This window comes from Cricetulus griseus, chromosome 5 (assembly GCF_003668045.3).
Source record: "Cricetulus griseus strain 17A/GY chromosome 5, alternate assembly CriGri-PICRH-1.0, whole genome shotgun sequence".
NCBI lineage: Eukaryota > Metazoa > Chordata > Mammalia > Rodentia > Cricetidae > Cricetulus > Cricetulus griseus.
The window spans coordinates 139,365,467-139,386,845 of NC_048598.1; positions in this window are offsets into that span (position 1 = coordinate 139,365,467).

Consider the following 21,379-nt stretch of genomic DNA (forward strand, 5'->3'; position numbering starts at 1 on the left):
GTTTCTTAAGTAAGCAAAACGATAATCTTCCTAGGAAATAAAATGTTAATTCAAACAGAAGATTATTTCTGTTAGAGACATACTAAGTCCTCAAAGATTCTCACTCACTTGGAAAGCATCACACCTGAGCTAAAGACTTGATGCCTTGCTACCCATTGAAACAACTGCATGAGTTAAGAGCAGTGGATGCTTGTAAGCCAAAACCAGGACTTCATGACTTTGCTTTCTGTCCTGTGAACCATAATTCTTCAGAGAGTCAAGGCTCCTAAAAAGAGAATTTAGACATGCTCACACCAGAAATAGTACTCATAAGCATACAATAAACACATGATAGCCTGTTGAATTCATACAAATTTATAAAAAAAATGTTTGAGATTTCAGTTAGGGCCTCTAGGATTTGGAAATATGTATATGAACACACTTCAAATTACAAGTTTTCTGTTGCCTCATTTATTATTTGTCTTTCTGAGCACTACATGTTGATTTGACAGTATAATACTTGAGTGTATTTCCCATTCTTTCATATTAATTTTCACACACACACACACACACACACACACACCATTCTGCTCACCTGTCACATGAAGACTTCACTAGATAGTATTCATCATGCAAATCTGGAGTCTAGTTAGAAATTGTTATACTGGAAAACATGAAGTCAGATTTCACCAGAAGAATCATGAGTTTTTTCCCTATCTTTATAATTGTTCAGTGATTTTGCTTCAGCTTTAATCTGATGCTCTACCTGAGCACATGTGCTTGAAATATCCTATTCTGTGTGACATGAAAATTTAATTCTACAGTGCTTTCTGTACATGGTTGAATAATTTTATCATTCTGTACAAGTGCAAAGTTGCTTTGAGATATTTGAAAGAGTCACACTAAAAAAACTTCAGTTTTCACAAACAGTATCTGTTATTTAGAAATTACTGTTGTATTTGCTTGTGAGTTTTAGATTTCTGTGCAAAAACTATATGGTTAAATGGTCTTACAATTGTATTCTCTTTGAAGTCTTAGGTGAAATTGCAAGTGAAGTTACAGAGGATATAAATAATAATCAATTATTAGATAGGTATTTTAAAAGCTGTACACTTTCATGTTTTTTACTTTGGAGTAATCCTATGTAGTCAACTGTATTTCCATAGAAGTGGATATAAAAGAATTGTGGGATGGAACACAGTAAGGCCCTAATTGTACATTTTCCCCAGTTTTCCTGTGTTCATTAATACAAAACCTATGTCGTGTCCAGAGGACACAAAATTTTAGCACTCCTCCGCATCCTCTGAATGATACATCCTTTCCATTGACTTTTCTACAATGTTCCTTAAGACTTGAGGGTTGATACATGTCACAGTTATTTTTAAGCATTCACCACGAACTAACATCCATTGAATAAATAAGCCTCCCTGGCAAAGACAGGAAGCAGCACTGAATTATTTGCAAAAATATACATATTTGGAAGGCAATTTGACAATAGGCCCTTTAGAAAACAGCAGTAATAAGTTCTTCCTAGTGCACAGGAAATCCTTAGTTGTCACTCTTGATACTATGTTGGCACTTGAGTTTGCACTCAACTTGAATCCCTTCGTATTTTATGTTGAGCGTGCTTTTAATTCAATTAGATGCCCCCAAACTAGTCATGGCTACTCCTGTTCCAGAGGATCCTTTGGCCAGTCAAGTTGTTATTATAGCTCTGGAATCCAGCTCTGGGTACTTTTACTCTCATTCCTTCCCCAGCAGCTTGCTTAGAATCTCCTGGCTTTATAAAATCCACCTAGCGGGAGGAAGCTTTCAGCTCATTGCCAGCTTGCTTTCCCCAAGCCCTTAGATTGAAGTGGGTGGTGTTTTCCTTGATCAACAACTCATAGAGATAAATATTATAATTGGCACTAGAATTTATGTTTAGTATGATATGGCTTTTGCTTTCTGAAATGCCAGATTTCAACAGGTCAGAAAAACTGGAGAGGAGTGTGACATTGTCACAACTGCATACACACACAGGAGAACTTTCTGAGGGCCAAACTTAATTCTCTATTTTATTTTCTTTATATTGGTTGTTCTTAGTCTATTCTTTCTCTGTTTTTTTTCTTTTACCCTACTGTTTTCCTTCTTGTTGTTCTTCCCAGTTGTTCTTCTTCTACATCTTCCATGATTGTTTCCTACTACACCTTTCCTGATTTTTCCTTTTACATCTTTTCTGATGTTTTACTTTCTTAGCTTTCCTTTTACTTTTTTTTAAAAAAATATCTTTCTCCTATCCCTTCTATACTTCCAAAGGAAACGATTTCTATGCAAGAAAAGATTACCTCATAACCACAAATTGCATGTTTTCCAAAAACATATTCAAATCTTTACATGAGAAAAAAATCACATTAAGGTCACAAGTTATATGTTTTTGTTAGAAGACCCCCAAATAGCTAAATATCTTTCTTTGTATTAATTTTCCCACCATAACATCTTCACTTTCCAAAACAATGATTCTTTTGAAGTTGATTAACAAACTTCAGGCAAGCTAAGTATATTTCAGCCAGTTCCCTTTGTGCTGGTAGGCAGTTGTTTGCCATTTCAGTGTAGCAGATTTCTATCTGATTTTCACTCTGGAAAACCTTTAAGCAAGTGGTCAGCTAACCATCAATTTTTCTTTACACACAATAGGGTCATTTAATTTTCTTTGACAACATTGGTTTTTTTTTTTCAAGGTTCATACCAGGGTCTGTGGTTAATTCTGTAAGCTACATGACCAAGGAACTCAAGCTTAACCTTGGGTCTAGTGACATAATTGCTTTCTTTGATCATCAGCCTATTTTTCCACAGGCAAAATTCATGGGTCTATAATGATTGAAACTTCCTTGTTCTCATTTTTTGACCTCTACAATTCTCATACCTAACAAAGGAGAAGGTAAGTTTTAGTCCATTTTTGCGTTTTTAGATATTTTTATTGGAATTGGTGGAATAATCTAAAACATTTCCCTAGTCATCTTTATTGTCTTATTCACCTGTACCTTTTAGTACACCTGAATCGGGTGTACTAAACCACCTGACTCAGGAGGTTTAATTAAATCATAGAATTAAGTATTATTGCTCTTATAAAAAAAAAGATCTTCATTATGATCTGCAAGTAAACTGCCCTCTGGGCAGTGAGATTTTCTCAAGAAACAATTAGATTATACTAGATACAGTGGATCCTTTCACATATCCTTTCACACATCCTTTCACCACACCAAGTACAGCAGGAACATGGCAGCAGCAAGCAGGAGGAAGCTCAGCAGAAGCAAAGGACATGCTGGAAATAATCCTGCCAGGGCTTTGCCTCTAGGATGTAATCTGATTAGCTTTGCAAACCACTGGACTGTATTCTCAAAGCCCCATTGTTGATTATGGCTCTTCTATCATGGCCACCAGAAAGCTTCTAGAAGAAACATTATCCACCCATGCATTGGGGCTCTTGTTTAACTTTTCTTTGTATTTATAAATTTTATTTAAACTAGAAACAATCTTATTTTACATATCAGTCCCAGTTCTCTTTCCCTCCTATCTTCCCATGTCCCTCACCTAACCCCGAATCACACCCCCAGTCACTCCCCAGGGAGGGTGAGGCCTTCCATGAGGGGTCATCAAAGCCGGTTACATCATTTGGGGCAGGACCTAGGCCCTCCCACAGTTTCAAGCCCAAAAGGAATGGGCTGCTAAAGTCTGTGTGCTACTGATAAATACTGGGTTCCACTGCCAGTGGCCACATACACTGCCCAGAACTCCCAACTGACACCCATGTTTAAGGGGCCTGGTTCTGTACTATGCTGTTTCCCCAGATGTCAGATTGGGGTCCATGCAGCTTTTGCTGTGGGTTTCCCTAGCATGGTCTTGACCCCTTTGCTCGTCACTCCTCTCTCTCTACAACTGGATTACAGGAGTTTGGCTCGGTGTTTAGTTGTAGGTATCTGATTCTGCTTCCATCAGCTACTGGATGAAGGCTCTAAGATGGCATTTAAGATAGTCATCAATCTCATTATAGGGGAAGGATATTTAAGGTAACCTCTCTACTATTGCTTAGATTCTTAGTTGAGGTCACCCTTGTGGACCTTCGGACATTCCCCTGTGCCAGATTTATCTTTAAACCTATAATGGCTCCCTCTATTAAGGTATCTCTTTTCTTGCTCTCCTCCATTCTTCCCCCTGACTCAATCTTCCTGATCCACACTTGTCAGAGCACAGTCCGAGAATTTAGCTTTGTGGGGAGATTTTAGAGTGCTTGTGAGATAACTCCAAGATAACAAGACAAGAATTTTGTGACCTCTGTTTCTTCAAAACATGTAATTGTTTTAGAATTTTTTTGACGCTTCCCAGGTATAGCAGATAGGAGTGAGGTTACTTAAGATTATTCATTAAAACTGGCTATTGTTATAAGTATATATGCCTGTGTGGAAAACATGTTTTTGTCTCATATAGGGTGTCTGTCATGGTGGGCTTAACTTTTTGTCATTGAGCATTTACCCATGAGACTTTTCTTAACACTCAGAGCATAAATTGTTTGATGCTCTGAATAACATTGGCTATTTCATGAGACTTTAGTCCACCTCATTTATTGATTCCATTTGCCCAGGTCCCACCACCTCCAGAGCAGTAAACACCCACTTACACATTTCCATTCCAGTATACATTTTGTTTATTTCCAAACCACACATGCCTCCTACCTTAAAGCCTCTTTAATATTTCCCCTCCAAGGTTCTTTTCTAGCTTACTCATTCCATTGCCACTCCATGTGTATAGATGGATATATGTGGATTTGCATGTGTTTCTGTTTTTTTTTTTTAATTTTTTATAATTCTTTTTTGAACATATCCATAAAGCAAGGCTATGGAAATGACAAATGGCTAAAGTGCTTGGACCCTGAGTTAAGAGTCCCCAGCATCTATGTAAAAATCAGGCACGGTGTAATGCCAGTGATGGGGCTTAGAGACAAGCAGATTTTAAGAGCTTATTGGCCAACTAGGCTAGCCAAATCAATGAGAGACTCCGTATCAAAACCTGAGGCAGAAAGTGAGGAAGACTAGGGCCTGACTCCGTGGTTAAGAGTACTGGATCTTCTTCCAGAAGACCAAGGTTCAATTCCCAGTACCCAAATGGCAGCTTACAATTGTCGGTAACTCCAGTTTTACGACACCCAACATACTCATACAGACATACATGCAGACAAATCCCCCAGAGAAGGGGAAAGTGACAAGATCTCCTGACCAAGTTGGGAGCATGGGGAGAGGGACAGGGAGCTGGGAGAAAGAGAAGGGGATGACAGGAAGGGAGAGTAGGACATGAGGGAGCAGGAAAATAGAGTCAGGGGAAGGATAGAGGAGAGCAAGATAAGGGATACTATAATAGAAGGAGCCATTATAAGTTTAGAGAGAAATCTGGAAATAGGAAAATTTCCAGAGATCTACAAGGATGACTCCAACTAAGAATATAAGCAGTAGTGGAGAGGCTAACTTAAATGCCCTACCCCTATAATGAGATTGAAGCCTATCTTACACACCATCCTACAGCTTTCTTCTAGTAGCTGATGGAAGCAGAAGCAGACACCCACAGCAAAACACTGAGCAGAAATCCTGGAATACAGTTGCAGAGAGGGAAGAGAGATGAGCAAAGGGGTCAAGACCAGGCTGGTGAAACCCACAGAAACAGCTGACCTGAATATGGGAGATCTGTGGGTCCCCAGATTGATAACTGGGAAACCAGCATAGGACTGATCCAGACCCCCTGAACATGGGAGTCAGTGAGGTTTTGGCAATTTATATTGCCTCTGGTAGTAGATTAGTATTTATCCCAAGAATATGGGTAACAATAAATCTTTCTGCTGAAGCTGCTGGAGCCCTGTTCCATGCGAGTGCTTTCCACCAGCCTCCTGAGTTCCACCTGCTGCTTTAGGGCTCGAAATAACACACAGAGTCTTATATTAGTTTACAATGCTGCTGGCCAATTGACTAAAATTTCTCATATGCTAGCTCAGTCCTAATTATAAATCATAAGACTTATGGAGGATGCTGGCAGTAAGCACCCTCTCTTGCCAGAGGATCACATGGCAGCTCCATAGCAGAGAGCAGGAGAGAGAAGAAGCATAGGAGAGGACTATTTCCTGTTTGTCTTTCCTTATGAGACTGCCTGCTGTGTCACTTCCTGCCTGGACCTCAAGTATGAATGGACTTTGGGAGCCCATTCCACATAGGGGGATAGTTTCTCAGCCTAAACACATGGGAGTGGGCCTAGGCCCTACTCCAAATGATGTGACCAACTCTGCAGATCCCCCATGGAAGGTCTACCCTCCCTGGGGAGCAGAAAGGGGATAGAATAAGGGGTTAATAGGGGAGGAGGGGAGGAAGAGGGACCTGGGATTGACATATAAAACAAGCTTGTTTCTAATTTAAATAAAAAATACAAATAAATAAATAAATAAAAATTAAGAAAAAGAAAGTGAGGAAGATACCCTAGGTCAAAACCTGTGGTCTGTGCCAGTCTGCCCATGCATACACATACACATACACACACACACACACACACACACACACACACACACACACACACACCATGCAAACAGACAAAGAGAAATCAGTAAAACAGTTTCATGTTGTAGCTTTAGAAATCTAATGACTCCTCAGGTCACAGGCTTTACCATTATTTGTAGTTTTTTTAATTATTGCTTATTATCATGTTTTGCCTTTATTGTTTTCAGTCTTTGTTGCTAAGTGAGATAACTTGAGGAAGTCTAACTCTTTCTCCAATGATCCCTAAGTTACCTTCCTGGTGTTCTCCAGTGTATCCTCAGTGCTCAGAAGGAGAGTTTTTATATGTTGTCTGTTTACTTTATAGTAGTATTTCTCCCACTGTTGCTTTAGGAACACTGGTTTGAGGACTCCCATTTGACAGCTTGATGGTTTCAACATAATTCTTATATTTCAAAGCAGAATTCTCCAACATTTATAGAGAATTTCCACTACAATAACAAATAAAGTAATTGTATTCAAAATATACCCAAAGGATTGCAGTGGAGTTTGCTTTTGATGACCTGAGAGAAATTATGTTCTGATGGTGTTAATGAATCTCAGTGTGTGCCTCCAGAAATATTTATGAGCAAAAATTGCAACAAAGCCAAATTTAGTAGTTTAATTTTGTTAAATAAAACTTGTTATCTCATAAATCAAATTCTGTTAGAAAGTACTTAGATATAGACAGAAATACATTAAAATATTTTATTATTCTTACACAACTTTGTTTGATATATATGTATTAAGTCCATAATGTTTCACTATTTTCACTGTAATTAAGGCTATTTTATATCATCCTATATCTTATAACTTACTGCAATTAAGTTATTTATTTTATATCTTTGTTCAAAATATCAGTTCATAATTTTATATCTTCCTACTTTTGAATAGTTAGAGAAAATCTGAGCAAGTTGTTGATGGCTCAGCTCCTTTCCTCCCAACAAAGTGGCTTGGCAAAGTAATCATGTCCACCTGACCTTTAAAATGTAATACTCCAGCAACTGCCAAAGGCCACTTCATCGTTTCCTGAAGTCGCTGCGCTTTCACAGGAGCTGACATTTATGAAACTGCTGGTGCACTCTGGTGACATCCTCATAGCTGAGATGTCATACGAATCTCTCTTTATCAAAATAATGGATACAGAAGTGTTTTAGAGACTATCACAGGTATATGAAGGCAAAAAACATTTCTTCACTTAGTTAATTGAATATTATAAGAATAAAATTAATTCCACAACTGTTTTCTGTGAACACACAAATTCATATTCATTTTACTTATTACAGTGATCATTTAGGTGATGGTAGGAAAAATTGCACAGGAAAATGTCACCAACAAATAGGAAATAGTTCACAATCCATAATCATTAATGCATTTTTTACCTTCCTTATATAACTTCATTGACCATTTAGCAAATCAACAAAAAATCATAAAATGTTTTCTCAATTTTAGTATCTACATCTAGAAAAATTTATGAATATGTTCCTATAACTTTAAGAGAAATTATACAAAATTAATGTATAAAGGCTTTAGATAAATATCTATGTATGTGAAATTTTATTTTTGTTTTGTTAAAAATTAAAATGCTCATGAAGATAATAATAAAACCTTAACAATGGCTTATTACCTGCCACTTATAGATCTAAAGTTTGGTATTCTTAACATTCCAACTTGCTGCAAACTGCTATGGGAGTAATCTATTTCCTGCCTTTCCATCTCTTATCCCTTTTCTTTGTAGTCTGTTTTCCCCAAAAGGTGTTTTTAAGTTTTTTAAAATGACAGTCAGATTATAAAATCTTTATGATGAAGAACAAAAAATAGTCAAAACATGAAAAATAAAGAGAATATTGGACCTTTTACAATATCTTAACTCATTCCTTAGTTTCATTTAACAGTAATCATGAAAGTGACATTATACATTAGCTAGACATAAAAACTAAAATAGTTGATTTAATCACATAGTGGATTGAGAGAAGGCAAAGATAACTGCAATTATAAAATGAATATGTGTAATATCTCATTGTGTAAATGTACTGTATTTTCATTATCTGTTCATCAGTTGATGAATATCTAGAGTGTTTCCAGTTTCTGGCTATTATGATAAGAGCAATAAACATAGATAAGAATCTCTGAGGTTGTATGTATGTCTTTATCAAACCCATTCCCTGACATCTTAGGGTGCTATGCAGAAGAGGAGACAGAAAGATTATAGGAGTCAGAGGGGTTAGATAATGACAAAGAAATAGTGTCTTTCAGACATAACAGGATTGACACTCATAGAAATTCACAAAGACTGTGGAAGCAGTCATAGGACCTCCAGAGGTTCAAGCTAGAAACTAGCACTGAGAGGGGGAAGTGGATACATGGTCCCATCTCTAATCACAAGGATATTTTAAATTAACAACTACTTGCAAAGGAAAAATTACTTTTCTCCAATGGAGAATCACTGGGATGTAAACCACCCTTGAGGGCAGACACTATGGCCAGAAGTAGATGGCCAGCACAAAATGAACTTAATGTTAATTTTCTAGACTTAAGGGAATATTATGTCTTACTCCTCTTTTGATTGAAAATTATGGTTGGTTTCTGATTTTGCATTTTGACTCATTTTGTTTGCATGTGTGTCTTTGTTCTTGAGTTTTTCTTTCTTTTGTGTTACATTCTGTTTTTTTTTTAATTTGCCTGTTTGTTTTCTAAGGAAAATGAGAAAGAACAGGCATGGAGTTGACTACATGGGACATGGGGTAGTTCCAAGAGGAACTGGGTAGGGGAAACTATGATCACAATATATTATATTTTCAATAAAATATATCAATAGAAAACTTAAAGGAAAAAAAATATAATTACAAGAAAAAAATCAGAGGAAAGAATGTTGCTTGCTCTATAACTCATGACATACCAAAATATAACTTACTGCCTTGTAGAACTATATGTAAAGTATCTTTTTAGACTAGAAAGATGATTTAGTGTTTCAGATCAATTGTTGTATAGTGGTATGGACACAGAACAAGTCAAATATCCCTCAAATGACTGTAACTTAAGTTCCAAAGGATCTATTGACCTTTTCTAGGATCAGCATGCACACAGGCATGTATACAAACATATAAACACAAACACATACATCATGCATGCATGCATACACATTCACACACATGCATGTACATATACCACCTAAATAAATTATTTATAATCTTTATTGTATGAACAATGTTAACAAAATTATCTGATATCATTTTACTTAAAATGCCATTCATCATATATAAAGTTGATACATTTTGCACATTAAAATTTCAAGGAAATACAAAGATAATCATAAATTTAGAGAACACATTTGTGAATTACTCTAATATGTTCTATACAAAACATATGCAATACTTATAACTGAATAAATGAACTAACCAAATAAAAATCTTTAGGAAATATTGCACTCAAAAAGGAAATACCTATAGCAAATGGTCACCTAATATGAGTACTCAAAAATGAAGTTCAAATAAGAACACCTAAATTATGTCTATAAACAGGCAGTAGGATGATGTGGGACACTTGAAAGAGCATGTGGTTTGGGGAATGCAAAAGAGTAGGCTTTTAAAGGCACAGCTGATCAATTTTTGGTAAATTCAAACACATGCTGTATTATATAATGAAGTTCATTCCGTACATTTGACCAGAATTAATGAACCTTTGCACTATCCAATGGCAAAGTGATAGATAGTATGTGGGAGGGCAAATATTAGCCTACAGATTCAGTGTAATATCCATCAAAATTCTAAAGCAATACTTCATAGATCTAGAACAGTTCAAGAATTCTTAAAGAGAAAGAATACATCTGGAAGTATCCCAACACCTGACAGCAAATTATACTACAGCTCTATAGGGACACAAAAACAGAGAGGGAGACCAATGCAAGAGAATAAATGACCTGTACATAAACTGATAAAAGTAAGGCCACCTCCTTTTGAGAAAGGAAGCAACAAACAAACATAAACAAATACAGTGGGGCACAAGCAGCCTTTTATCAATGATGACAGCAAAATTGGATATGCATTTGCAGAAGAATGAAATCACATCAATGTCTTTCACCCTGTAGAAAATCATCTTGAAGTGGATAAAAATCCTTAATTTAAAACCCAAAACACCAAAGTTGCCAGAGAAAAATATAATAAATTATCTTCATGATCTTTGGATAGGCAGGAACCTTCTGAAAAGAATACCAATAGCACATACTAGGAGATGGGACTATATCTACATAAATTTCTTTCTGAATATCAAACAGATAATTAGCAGAACCAATTGATATCACACACACACACACACACACAGACACAGTCACTCATTAAACAGTGTAAAGAAATGAGCAGTGACTTCTCAGAAGAAGAAATTGTATTAGCAAAATGTTTAAAAGTGATTTATATCTATAATTGTAAGGGAAATATGAATTAAATCTACTTTGAAATAATACCTTACCCAAGACAAAATGGCTACCATCCAGAAATTTTACAACAAATGTTATAAATGATACAGGGAAAGAAGAAAGAACCATTTGCTGCTGTTGCGGAGTACAAGGTAGCACAACCTTGAAATCAGTATGAAGACTCTCTCTGCATCTGTTGAACACATTAATGATAACCTCAGAGTTACCAGTAATGCATCACTGTCACACAAGGAAATAAATTAAAAAGCACTTTCCCTTGGTGTAATATAAATGGAAGTGACTCAAATTTATTAATACTAAAGCATACACTTTCTCTCATATGTGTATTCCAGACTACAAGGTAAGCATGCATATACATAAAGAGGTATGGGTATGGGTAAAGCATAAAAATCTAGAAGGGACACCGAGAAAATGCATTATTAGGCATTAGGAATGATGGAGAGTGGGCAAAAGAAAACATGGGGTAGGAAACAAGAAAACAGTCTGAGGCATGGAGCCTACTAGTGGAGTAAAAGATAGCAGGAGGATAGGGAAATGAAAAAAAACATAAAAATACACTTTGTTCAAATATGTCAAGATATTCTCAGTATATAGTGATTAAAATAACACACAATTGTTAATAATTTAAAATGTAATGTCAGTGATAATGAGTAGTTTTTAAGTGTCTTGGAATTATGTGATTGAACAGCCTTTGGGGAGACCAATCTTGAAGAAAATAATCCACAATTATGCATGATGTATACAAAACATAAATGTAATGATAAATCAGCAAAAGGCAGTATACTATGCTGAGTTGTTTAAACATATAGTGATTAAGTAACTATATTAAAAATGAATTTTTGCAAACTGATTATATTCTTCTTAATAATTGAAACAAAACTATTCCACAGAATTATAGCTTCCCATAAGCATATTTACAATGTATTTTACATGCATTTATTCCCTCAGGGGGAGAAAATTCTACTTACTGTTGAAAATGGATGTTTGGGCATTTGTCAGTTTTCTCATTTGTGTTACTTGTTGATGTATATTTTTCATAATTTCAGATTGGTATATTTATAGACATATTAGGAAGTTGGTATTGATTATCTATGCTTGTAGTTTCTTCATTTTATTTTTTAAGGTTGGTTTTATTTTTATTTATGTATGTATATACTATGTGAGTAGATGCCACATGGTTGCAGAGACTGGAAGAAGGCATAAAATCTACTCACCTGGAGTTATAGGCAATTTTGAGCCACTTGATGTGGGTGTTGGAAATGGAATTTGTGCCCTCTAAACAAATAACAAACACTCTTGGCTGCTGAGGTGTCTACAGCCCCAGTTATCTAACTTTAATTTTCTGCACTGTTTTTTAATAACTGTTTTTTAATATCTACTTACTTGCTAATGTTAGCACCTTGTTTTATAGTCAATAATTTATAATTTGCTAATTTCCTTGAGTTTTTGTCTTTTATTGTTATAGGGTCTACCTAAGATTTTTAACATATTTAGTTAGTATATCTTTTATATTTTCTGTTTGTCCTAATTTTTTTTAACTTTCCAGGTGTAATGTCCTTAAAATGTTTGAGCACAATAACAACAAATTTGGAGAACATGTTTGAATTGGGAATTGTTGGGAAGAAAGCACCCCATATGAAGATTTTAACACTTAGGATTTCTTCCTTCCACATAGTAGACAATATCCATATTGGTAATTGAGTTTTTGAAAAAAGCACATGATTTACCAATTAATTGTTGACAAATAAAGATCATAAGAATAGAAAGTGAAACTCCAAAGCCAGAGATTCAGAAGTCAGTTTTTTTCACAGAAACGGTAGAAGTGGGAAATGTAGGATATTTTTGAGCAAAAGTAAATTTTTAGAGGAGATGAATGATCTGGAACTTATTTCACAGTTCAAAGTGACAATATTTTAAGGGTCATATTTGTGGGTGTCATTTCTAAGTCTAGGTAGTATTCACACTATTAACACAAAAATATTAACCATATTTTTAACAAAATGTCAGGCTTCCCCACTGTAGACTTATTTCTTTTTTCTCTCTCTCATTTTGTGTACACTTTGATAGGTGGCAAGTTAGATACAAGCAGGCCTGAATGAAATCAGGTCTAAATCCCTCCTCATACAATAGCGTTGGTGCTAAAGGACAGGCACAGCTGGACTTTAATTAATGACCAGAAGGTTAAGACCCGAGTCATTTTTCTGGCTGTTGGAGGAAAAGTGACCTCCAAGGCTGACATGATCTACCAAGTTGCCTGAAAATTAATAAATAACTATTTGGACTGAGTAATATGAAGTCCTATTCTTCAAAAGATCATTGTATACTAGGAGACAACCTAGTAAAACAAAACAAAGCCTGAATAAGAGTATCCCATTCTGGGATATACAACAGAGAGCTCAGAGCCATTAAAAAAGCCAAGGAGAGTTAGTCTAAGCATACCTGGACATCACCTATTTGGTTCAAAGTTACTCCAGAGAAGGTTTTTGTTACTGTTGTGGCTCTAAAAATTAGTGCGCAGTCTGCCTAGTGTATAGATTGGGACAATGGTCTGTCCACATCACAGAGTGGGCTGTGCTTACTTTGCAATTAACTCTCCCATTTCTTTTTTGAAATATTTCAATAGAGTACACAAGAACGGAGGAAACAAGGGAAAAGGAAGAGAAAAGAGTAGGTCTGTGTTAGAATGGGCTGGGATTCGTTGGTATAGTAGATAGAGGAGAAGGGAGAATGATAAGGGAACAAAAGAAAGGGGCAAGAGTGCTTGTCTCAGAGGGACAAAGTACTGCCTCTGGATAGAGAAAAGATAGGCAGGGCACATAGATATATGGTGATTTATAAGGGTAAAGGGGGAAGTCCCACATTAGGGTGAGATGCTTAATTTTCCCTGGGCATGTTAACTACGCAAGCCAAACGGGGCTTTTGATTGTTGGACCACAATATTTGATAGCTCGATCTTGGTAATCAGCTTCAGGAGGAGGAAGTGGTCAAATAAAGGAATAGACCTTGGTGGCTATCTTTAGTCATGTAGTCTAGTGTTTTCTAGCAGGACAGATGTGATGGGAGAGAAGGGCAAGACCGGCTAGACCATGCTTGCCACACTTGAACTGGCCAGAGTCCCTTCACTTCATCACTCAATCCTGCAAGTAGCCCCAATAAACTAATTGGTTCACCAAGTTCAACTTTGGTGAAAGCATTTCTTTTCTCTGCCATTAGCTTTCTATCTGGGTTCCAGAGACATTCATTCACGTCTCTCCAGTGTTATAGGAGTCCTGGGCTAGGGGAACTGCTGAGTTCCTTCCACAGGACAGATAAAAGTTTAAATGTCCTGGAAAGAGGATCCAACAGAAAGAAAGCAAAGTGAAATTGGGAGAATGATGTGGAACTGAGCAACTCCAGTCACAAAAATAAAACAGAACAATTACATACTTTATCCGACCAGACAAACAATTCCCATCAAGGGGATGAGAAGCCACTGTAGAGTTGGAAATCCTCAGTGGGGCTCTAGGCTCAATGGAGCCTCGCAGTTTCCAGAGACCCTCTTCTCCCTGATTGGTCCTGTGTATCCACCCTTGGATACCTCCCTGTCACTTGTTGGAGGTTAACAGTTTGTAACAGTTAACATTTCCTTAACTTTTGGGGAAAAATACCTCAGGGTCACAGAGAAGCCCATTTTGAAGAGACACATTGCCTTTGTTCCTGGTTTCTCTGACACCCCTTCCACAGGAAATCTCTTATACAAAATTACAATAAAGAGAAAAGTATAAAATGGGAGAAAATACTTTCAAACTATACATTCAAATAAAGCTTGAATTTTTAGATTTACATCAAATTCTATATAATAACAGTAAACAAAGGAATGAATAAAAACCTTCATATAAAAATAGAAAGGGGGCTGGATAATTGGCTCAGTGGCTAAGAGTACTGACTGCTCTTCCAGAGGGCCGGGGTTTGATTCCCAGCACACACATGGCAGTTCACACCTATTTGTGACTCCAGGGGATCCAATATTCTCACACAGACTCACATTAAGGCAAAAACACCAATGAACATAAAATAAAAATAAATAAATTACTTTTTAAAAAAGTAGGAGGGGAACCAGCTATGTGGCTCAATGGTTGAACACTTATACTTGCAAATGGTTCTGTGTTGAGTGTTTACCAGCTACCTCTGAATTGGAGTGGTCATGGAAATAAACACAAATAAAATGAAAGTCATAGGAATGTCCAGCAAATACATGACAGAAAAGTTCAACATTACTATCATGAGGAAATGTAAATCAAGATTATAATGAGTTATCATCTCCATTGTAAATGGTATGTGTATTGGCAAAAGCACAAAAAATTCAGACAAATAACACAATAAACAAAATAAAGTCACCACCCACACATCCAGATAAAGCTGGGTGAATGAAGAACAAAAGGAATTCTTGCATGCTGTTCCTGAAAATATTAATTTATATAAATATTATAGGAAGACATGGAATTTTCTATACATTTAAAGTAAAACTGTTACTCACATTCAGCATTCTGTGGGCCTAGTCAGTATATGGTTGACAGTTGGGGAGCTTGGGCAGTTTATGGGGCCCTGCTGCCAGTGGAACCAATATTTTTCCCTAGGGTATGAATGGACTTTTTGGATCCCATTCCCTATGGAGGACTGACAATTGTGACAGTGGACTTGTATGAATGGGGAGTTTCTTCACATTTCAAAGATAAAAGCAGAAAGTGAGGACTGGACTATGTACTTGGTAAGACACTTCAAAGGTAAATCCCTGTCACCTTATGTCCCGAACCTAACACCAGTAGCACAGTCACTGAGGTCAACAATTAATAAATGGGACCTCCTCAAACTGAGAACCTTTTGTTAAGCAAAGGACACAGTCAATAAGACAAAATAGCAGCCCACAGATTGGGAAAAGATATTCACCAGACCTACATCTGACAGAGGGCTGATTTCCAAAATATACAAAGATCTCTAGAAGCTAGTCACCAAAACACCAAATAATCCAATGAAAAATTGGGATATACAAATAGACAGAATTCTCAATAGAGGAATCTAAAATGGCTTAAAGACACAAAGGAAAGTGCTCAAAATCCTTATCCATCAGGAAATGCAAATCAAAACAACTCTGAGCTACCATCTTATTCCTGTCAGAATGGCTAAAATAAAAAACACCAATGATAGTTCATGCTGGAGTGGATGTGGAGAGAGGGGAACACTCCTCCACTGACGATATATTTTCTTAACCATACCTTATATTATATAATGCATATATGTATTGACAAAGCACAATAATATGCACAATTTAGTGTTTTAAATTTTTAACATTTTTAAGGAGAAAAGAAAACCCAACATTTTTATTCCTATGAATAATCACCCTCATTTTACCTACTATTGAATGTTCTACTTTTGGCCAGAAATACCTCATAAAAATCTGTAGGGCAACTTTCTGTTGTTATGGCTCTTGTAATCTTTTCACTTCCTCTTTCATGATGTTGGCTGAGTCTTTGCTGCTGGCGTGTGTTGTAAATATATCTGTTATGATGGAGCACCACACGAACACTTCTTTTCAGTTGATCCATTGTGTTCTTTTTTCCCCCAATGGTCTGCATGTGTTCTAAACAGAAAGGCCTAAATAAGACCCGAATGAGGATAACAATAGATGTGCTAACATTGAAGAGGGCAATCTCATATCACCAACCCTACACAGAGAACTCCATACAGCAAGAACTTCTGAAAGCAGACAAGAGAAATGTTCTTCAACAGGGAGTGGCCCCCAAAATTGCTTTGTAATACCAACATGTGGTCACCCCTGAAAAAATGTAAGTGTAAACAAAATTGTGCATATTCGGAAGTTTGTATTCATATTTAATAATACACATAATATTAATTAGTAATATATAATATGTATTCCTAGATTGTGCACACACATACACAAAGTAATTAATAAAGACCATGAACTTAAGAAAGGATAAGTTAGTAGTTGGAATAGATTGGAGAGAGGAACAGACTTGGGGAAAAGATGTAATTATATTGTAATTTTAAATAATTATCTTAAGTGACAATTTAAAAATATTATAAAATTATTATAAAATACCTTGCAAATAAATACTAAAATCACATAACAAAGTCAGCCAATCCCAAAGTTTATACAACTTAATAAATGTTTATACAGTTAGAGTTGGCGTTTGGAAACAAAGCTGTTAAGCTTCACATAAAATTTCACAGCATCATTATCAGATGTATTTTATATACTTATCTACCAACAAAACCAAAAATGCCAAGACAGAATTAGAAGTGGAAAACCTATTACATTTCTTTCCTCTTTCATAACTGATGTTCATTGACTTCATTAAGAAACACTGTTATTAAAAAAATTTCTGTGAAACTGTGGTTTTATCAAATGAGGCAAACATAGACTACAATTCAATAATGCTGCCATTTACTGCTACATTAATAAATTATCTTAAACAAACACCCCTTTTTCTTAGTTATGCTTCCTGGAAAAGTTGATTTATCTTATTCTATCAGGTAGCACTTCCCAGAGTGACCTGACCCCTGCCACAGAAATTATCAATCAAGAAAAGGCACCACAGTCTATCCCATAGGCCAATCATGTGGGGACATTTTTATAATTAGTATCTCCCTTTCAGAATGAATCTAGCTTATGTCTAGTTGACAGAAAACTTGCTGGCACATCTTCTGACCTTATAAGAGACACTATATCCTAGAAAAAGAAACTTTCATTATATATTACTGATCACAGCAGAGATAATTCTAAATTCTTCTTCAGCAACATTGATGGGGAACAAGGTCATGTAACGTCATCTGGAAGGAACCAGTTAGGCCCTAAGGTAGAGCAAAGTTAATCTAAATTTTATATTATAGCTTCATAATGTGTTCTCTCTTTGTGTTCTCTCTTGATCACTAAGTTCCATTACCATGTAAGATTTTCTTCAGAGCCAGGATTTCTTGTCTTAGTTTCTTTCCTTAAACAACTTCACACAAAATTGATTTGTCTTCAAAATGTCACTTAACTTGCCTGCATACGGAGATTTTGATTTAAAAAATAACAAGTATAAATACTGAAGTATAATCTCCAAACAAAGGCAAACCTTCATAGCTTCCTCTATTTAACTGGAGAGATAACTGTTCCTATGGGACTATTCACACAAATTAAAACATATTTAATTAAATTATCAGTGAATCTGACAGCATTTATTAAAAATACTATCTCTGTCTTGGAATACAGATCAGTTTGAACTCAGTCATACTGGAAACATGGAAAATTATATTGCTCTGTTTCCTGACATCAAGGTGACATGGTACCTACTGCACCCATAATACTTATTGATGTATTTCTGTCAATGAAACAATCAGGCTAAAACAGGTCACATAAATTCAGCAGAATGCTGTTTGGCTATATAGGCTTGAGCCACAAAAGCCTGGAAACTTTTCTCCTGGTTTGGCATGTAAATTTGGGGTCAGGTTTTCACATCCTCTTATATGAACCCTCAGTTAAAGATTTGTTAGAAAGGCAATTGTTTCTTTCAGGTCATTTTACTCACAGTCTCAATTTCTTCTGTTCCTATGTGATCTTGCAATGACTGCCACAACAGCTCAACATCAGCAAGTACACAAAGAACTCATGATGCTGCATGTACTGTGGTCATGAGTGATCCTTCTGTGGGGAAATGTGGAATTATGGCCCTTTGCAATTTGTTCACATCCTAACCATTGAGACCCTAACCAAAAACGGGGACTGGATAACCAAAGGCACATGGAGGAAGTGGCCACTGAGTCTTGAAATTCCAAAAACTAGCCAAAAAGAGAAATCAAAGCGCATGCAGAAATTAGTGTGAAAGGAAAAGTTAGTAACTTCAGAATCCTGTATTTCCCCAATTCCAAACGTGGAAACAGAGGAATTAAAGTCAGTTCCAGTACTTATGGTTTGGGTCTGAAGGATTTTAGATAAACACAAACATAATTAATACAAAATTATTCTACAACAGAAGAATGGCACCACCACATTAATGAATGGCCTCATTAAAAGTGTAGTAAAGCAAAAGTCCAAGTGGTGGGAAGTTGATCTCAGCAATGAGGGTAATTTTTAAGGGACTTAATGTATTATTTCTTTCCAGGTTAATGGTATTGCATTTTTAGTTGTGACTTAAGTTGTCTGGAGTGCCACATACATAATACATTGCCATGAGAGTGTATTTATTTAGAGGTTTCATTTTCAGCATGATATTTTAAATTTTATTTTCATGTTATAATTAGAACATTGCCTTCTTTCCTTTCCTTCCTCTAAACCCTATATGCCTACATTATCTTTCCTTCAAATTCATTGCCTCTTTAGTCACTAATTATTATTACCTGTGCATATATGCGTGTGGTGGAGAGAAAGAGAGGTAGAAAATTTCTAAATATAAATAGAACACATTCAGTCCATGTTACCTATGTATGTTTCAGAGTTGAATCACAGGCCCCCTTTTTAATTTAAAATGTAAACCTTAACATTCTGATCAGTCAGCTTTGAATGTTAACCTCTTGCATGTCCTATGGCTAAGCAGAAGGCAGAATCCTCCATGGTACTTTCTTCATTCTGATGTAGAATTTTCCCTTTTACACTTTTGTATGTATCTAGTACACTATAGCACAGCAGAATGAGTCTATGTCTTTTTCTAGAAATTTGTAGGAAATAATTCTGATATGTTAGATTTGGTGTTAGTATTATTAAATATTATCAAATAAAATGATTTCAGTTATTACTGAATAAGGTAGGTCATGCAAGGTATTGTTCTGTAAATTTGTCATTTTTGACAGCAGTTGCATGGGCATCAGGAAGATAATGAGCAGAGCACAGTAAATGAATTTCTTAGATTTGCTTCCAGTTTCTTGTAAGGCTTATTATGTGCCTGTAAATTCTTGGGTAACACAATGCCTTTCTCAAAGAAGCTGGGAGTACATAATGGCCATCTTTCTCTGTGATATTGTAAAGGTCGTAGTGACTGGGAGAAAGGTGTGAAGTGTTTAAGTCTATGGTGACTAGGAATACCATGCTATTTGGAAATGCCTGCCTACCCAATTTTTATTTTTATTGGAAAACGGCTTTGGTTGGGACTGGAGGCAGCAGATGCATATGAGCTTGTATAGGACACAGGCTGCTGAAGAAGTTCTTCCACATTGAAGAGAACTCCAAGGCAGTGAGAGTGAGCTCAGATTGTTCCATGAGTTCAGAGTATGATGGTGAGTACTCATCAAATAGCCATAGCAAGTAAATGCACAGAGGCACACATGACAGGTTTTTCTACCAGCTCAAAGTAAGGGTATGGACCAGAGGATATTGTAGCCGGTTCATCAAAGCAGATAGAATCTTACTGATTTTTGTCTTTGACTCTGGCAATTATTATGGTTTCCCCCAATGGGAATCTGTGGGAAGATATGAGACCTTGTGGGCTCAGGTTGGATTGTTGTCTTTGTTTTGCTGAGCTCACTGACTAGGGAACAAGTTACCTTTCTTCTGTCTACATTTAGCCCTGTACTTCTGGGCAATCAAGTTGAGCCCAATGCAGACAGAGAGATACTATCCAGAGATGTAAGCATGTGGAAAAGGTTTCAGAAAACAACTTTCAGTGTGAGTCCTCTTTTCATTACATCGCATTCCAGGAATTGGGTTCAAGTCACAGACTTGACAGTAAGCATTTTTAGCAATTGTGCTCTTTCCAAGCACCTCAGAGATGGAGGTCCCTAAGAACCAGAAACAAGAAAAAACAACAAAATCCCTGCTGGATAAATAGGCAATAAAATTAAATTATCAGAGGTAGGTATAACAATGCTCATATATGATTTAAGATGATATATAAAAAATGGTATTTGCTAAATAAACACTTGTTTTCAGATCTCCAGTGCCCAGTGGTGTGTGTACCAATTCCTGAAGTGTTGGGAGAGCAGAGGAAGGTAGATTCTGGAAGTGTGTTGGCTATCCAGTGTTTAGCCAAACTATGAGCTCTCTATTGAATGACATAAGCTGTCCTTAAAAAAAAAAAGGTGGAGAACAGTACTGGAAAGACACCTGACACTGACTCTCTATCTGCATATGCACACACATGCACACATTCATGTACCCATAGTAACACATATACGTGACTCCCCCCACAGACACACATGCCCACCCACTCTTATTTTATGAATAAGGATGAGAGTGTTTATAAAATTTGGTTTCAGTCCTCATGTATTATAGAACTCAAATGTCTAATTTTGTAAATGTTTTCTGACTTCTGCTTTTCTGATATCCACTTACCACTATTTATCTAAAATAGGTCACCAATGGAAGAAGCAAAGAAGTGACTCCATCAAAGTGTGGCTCAGTGAGTTTTATTGGATCATTTCTAGAAGCTTCATGTATAGCATCATGGAA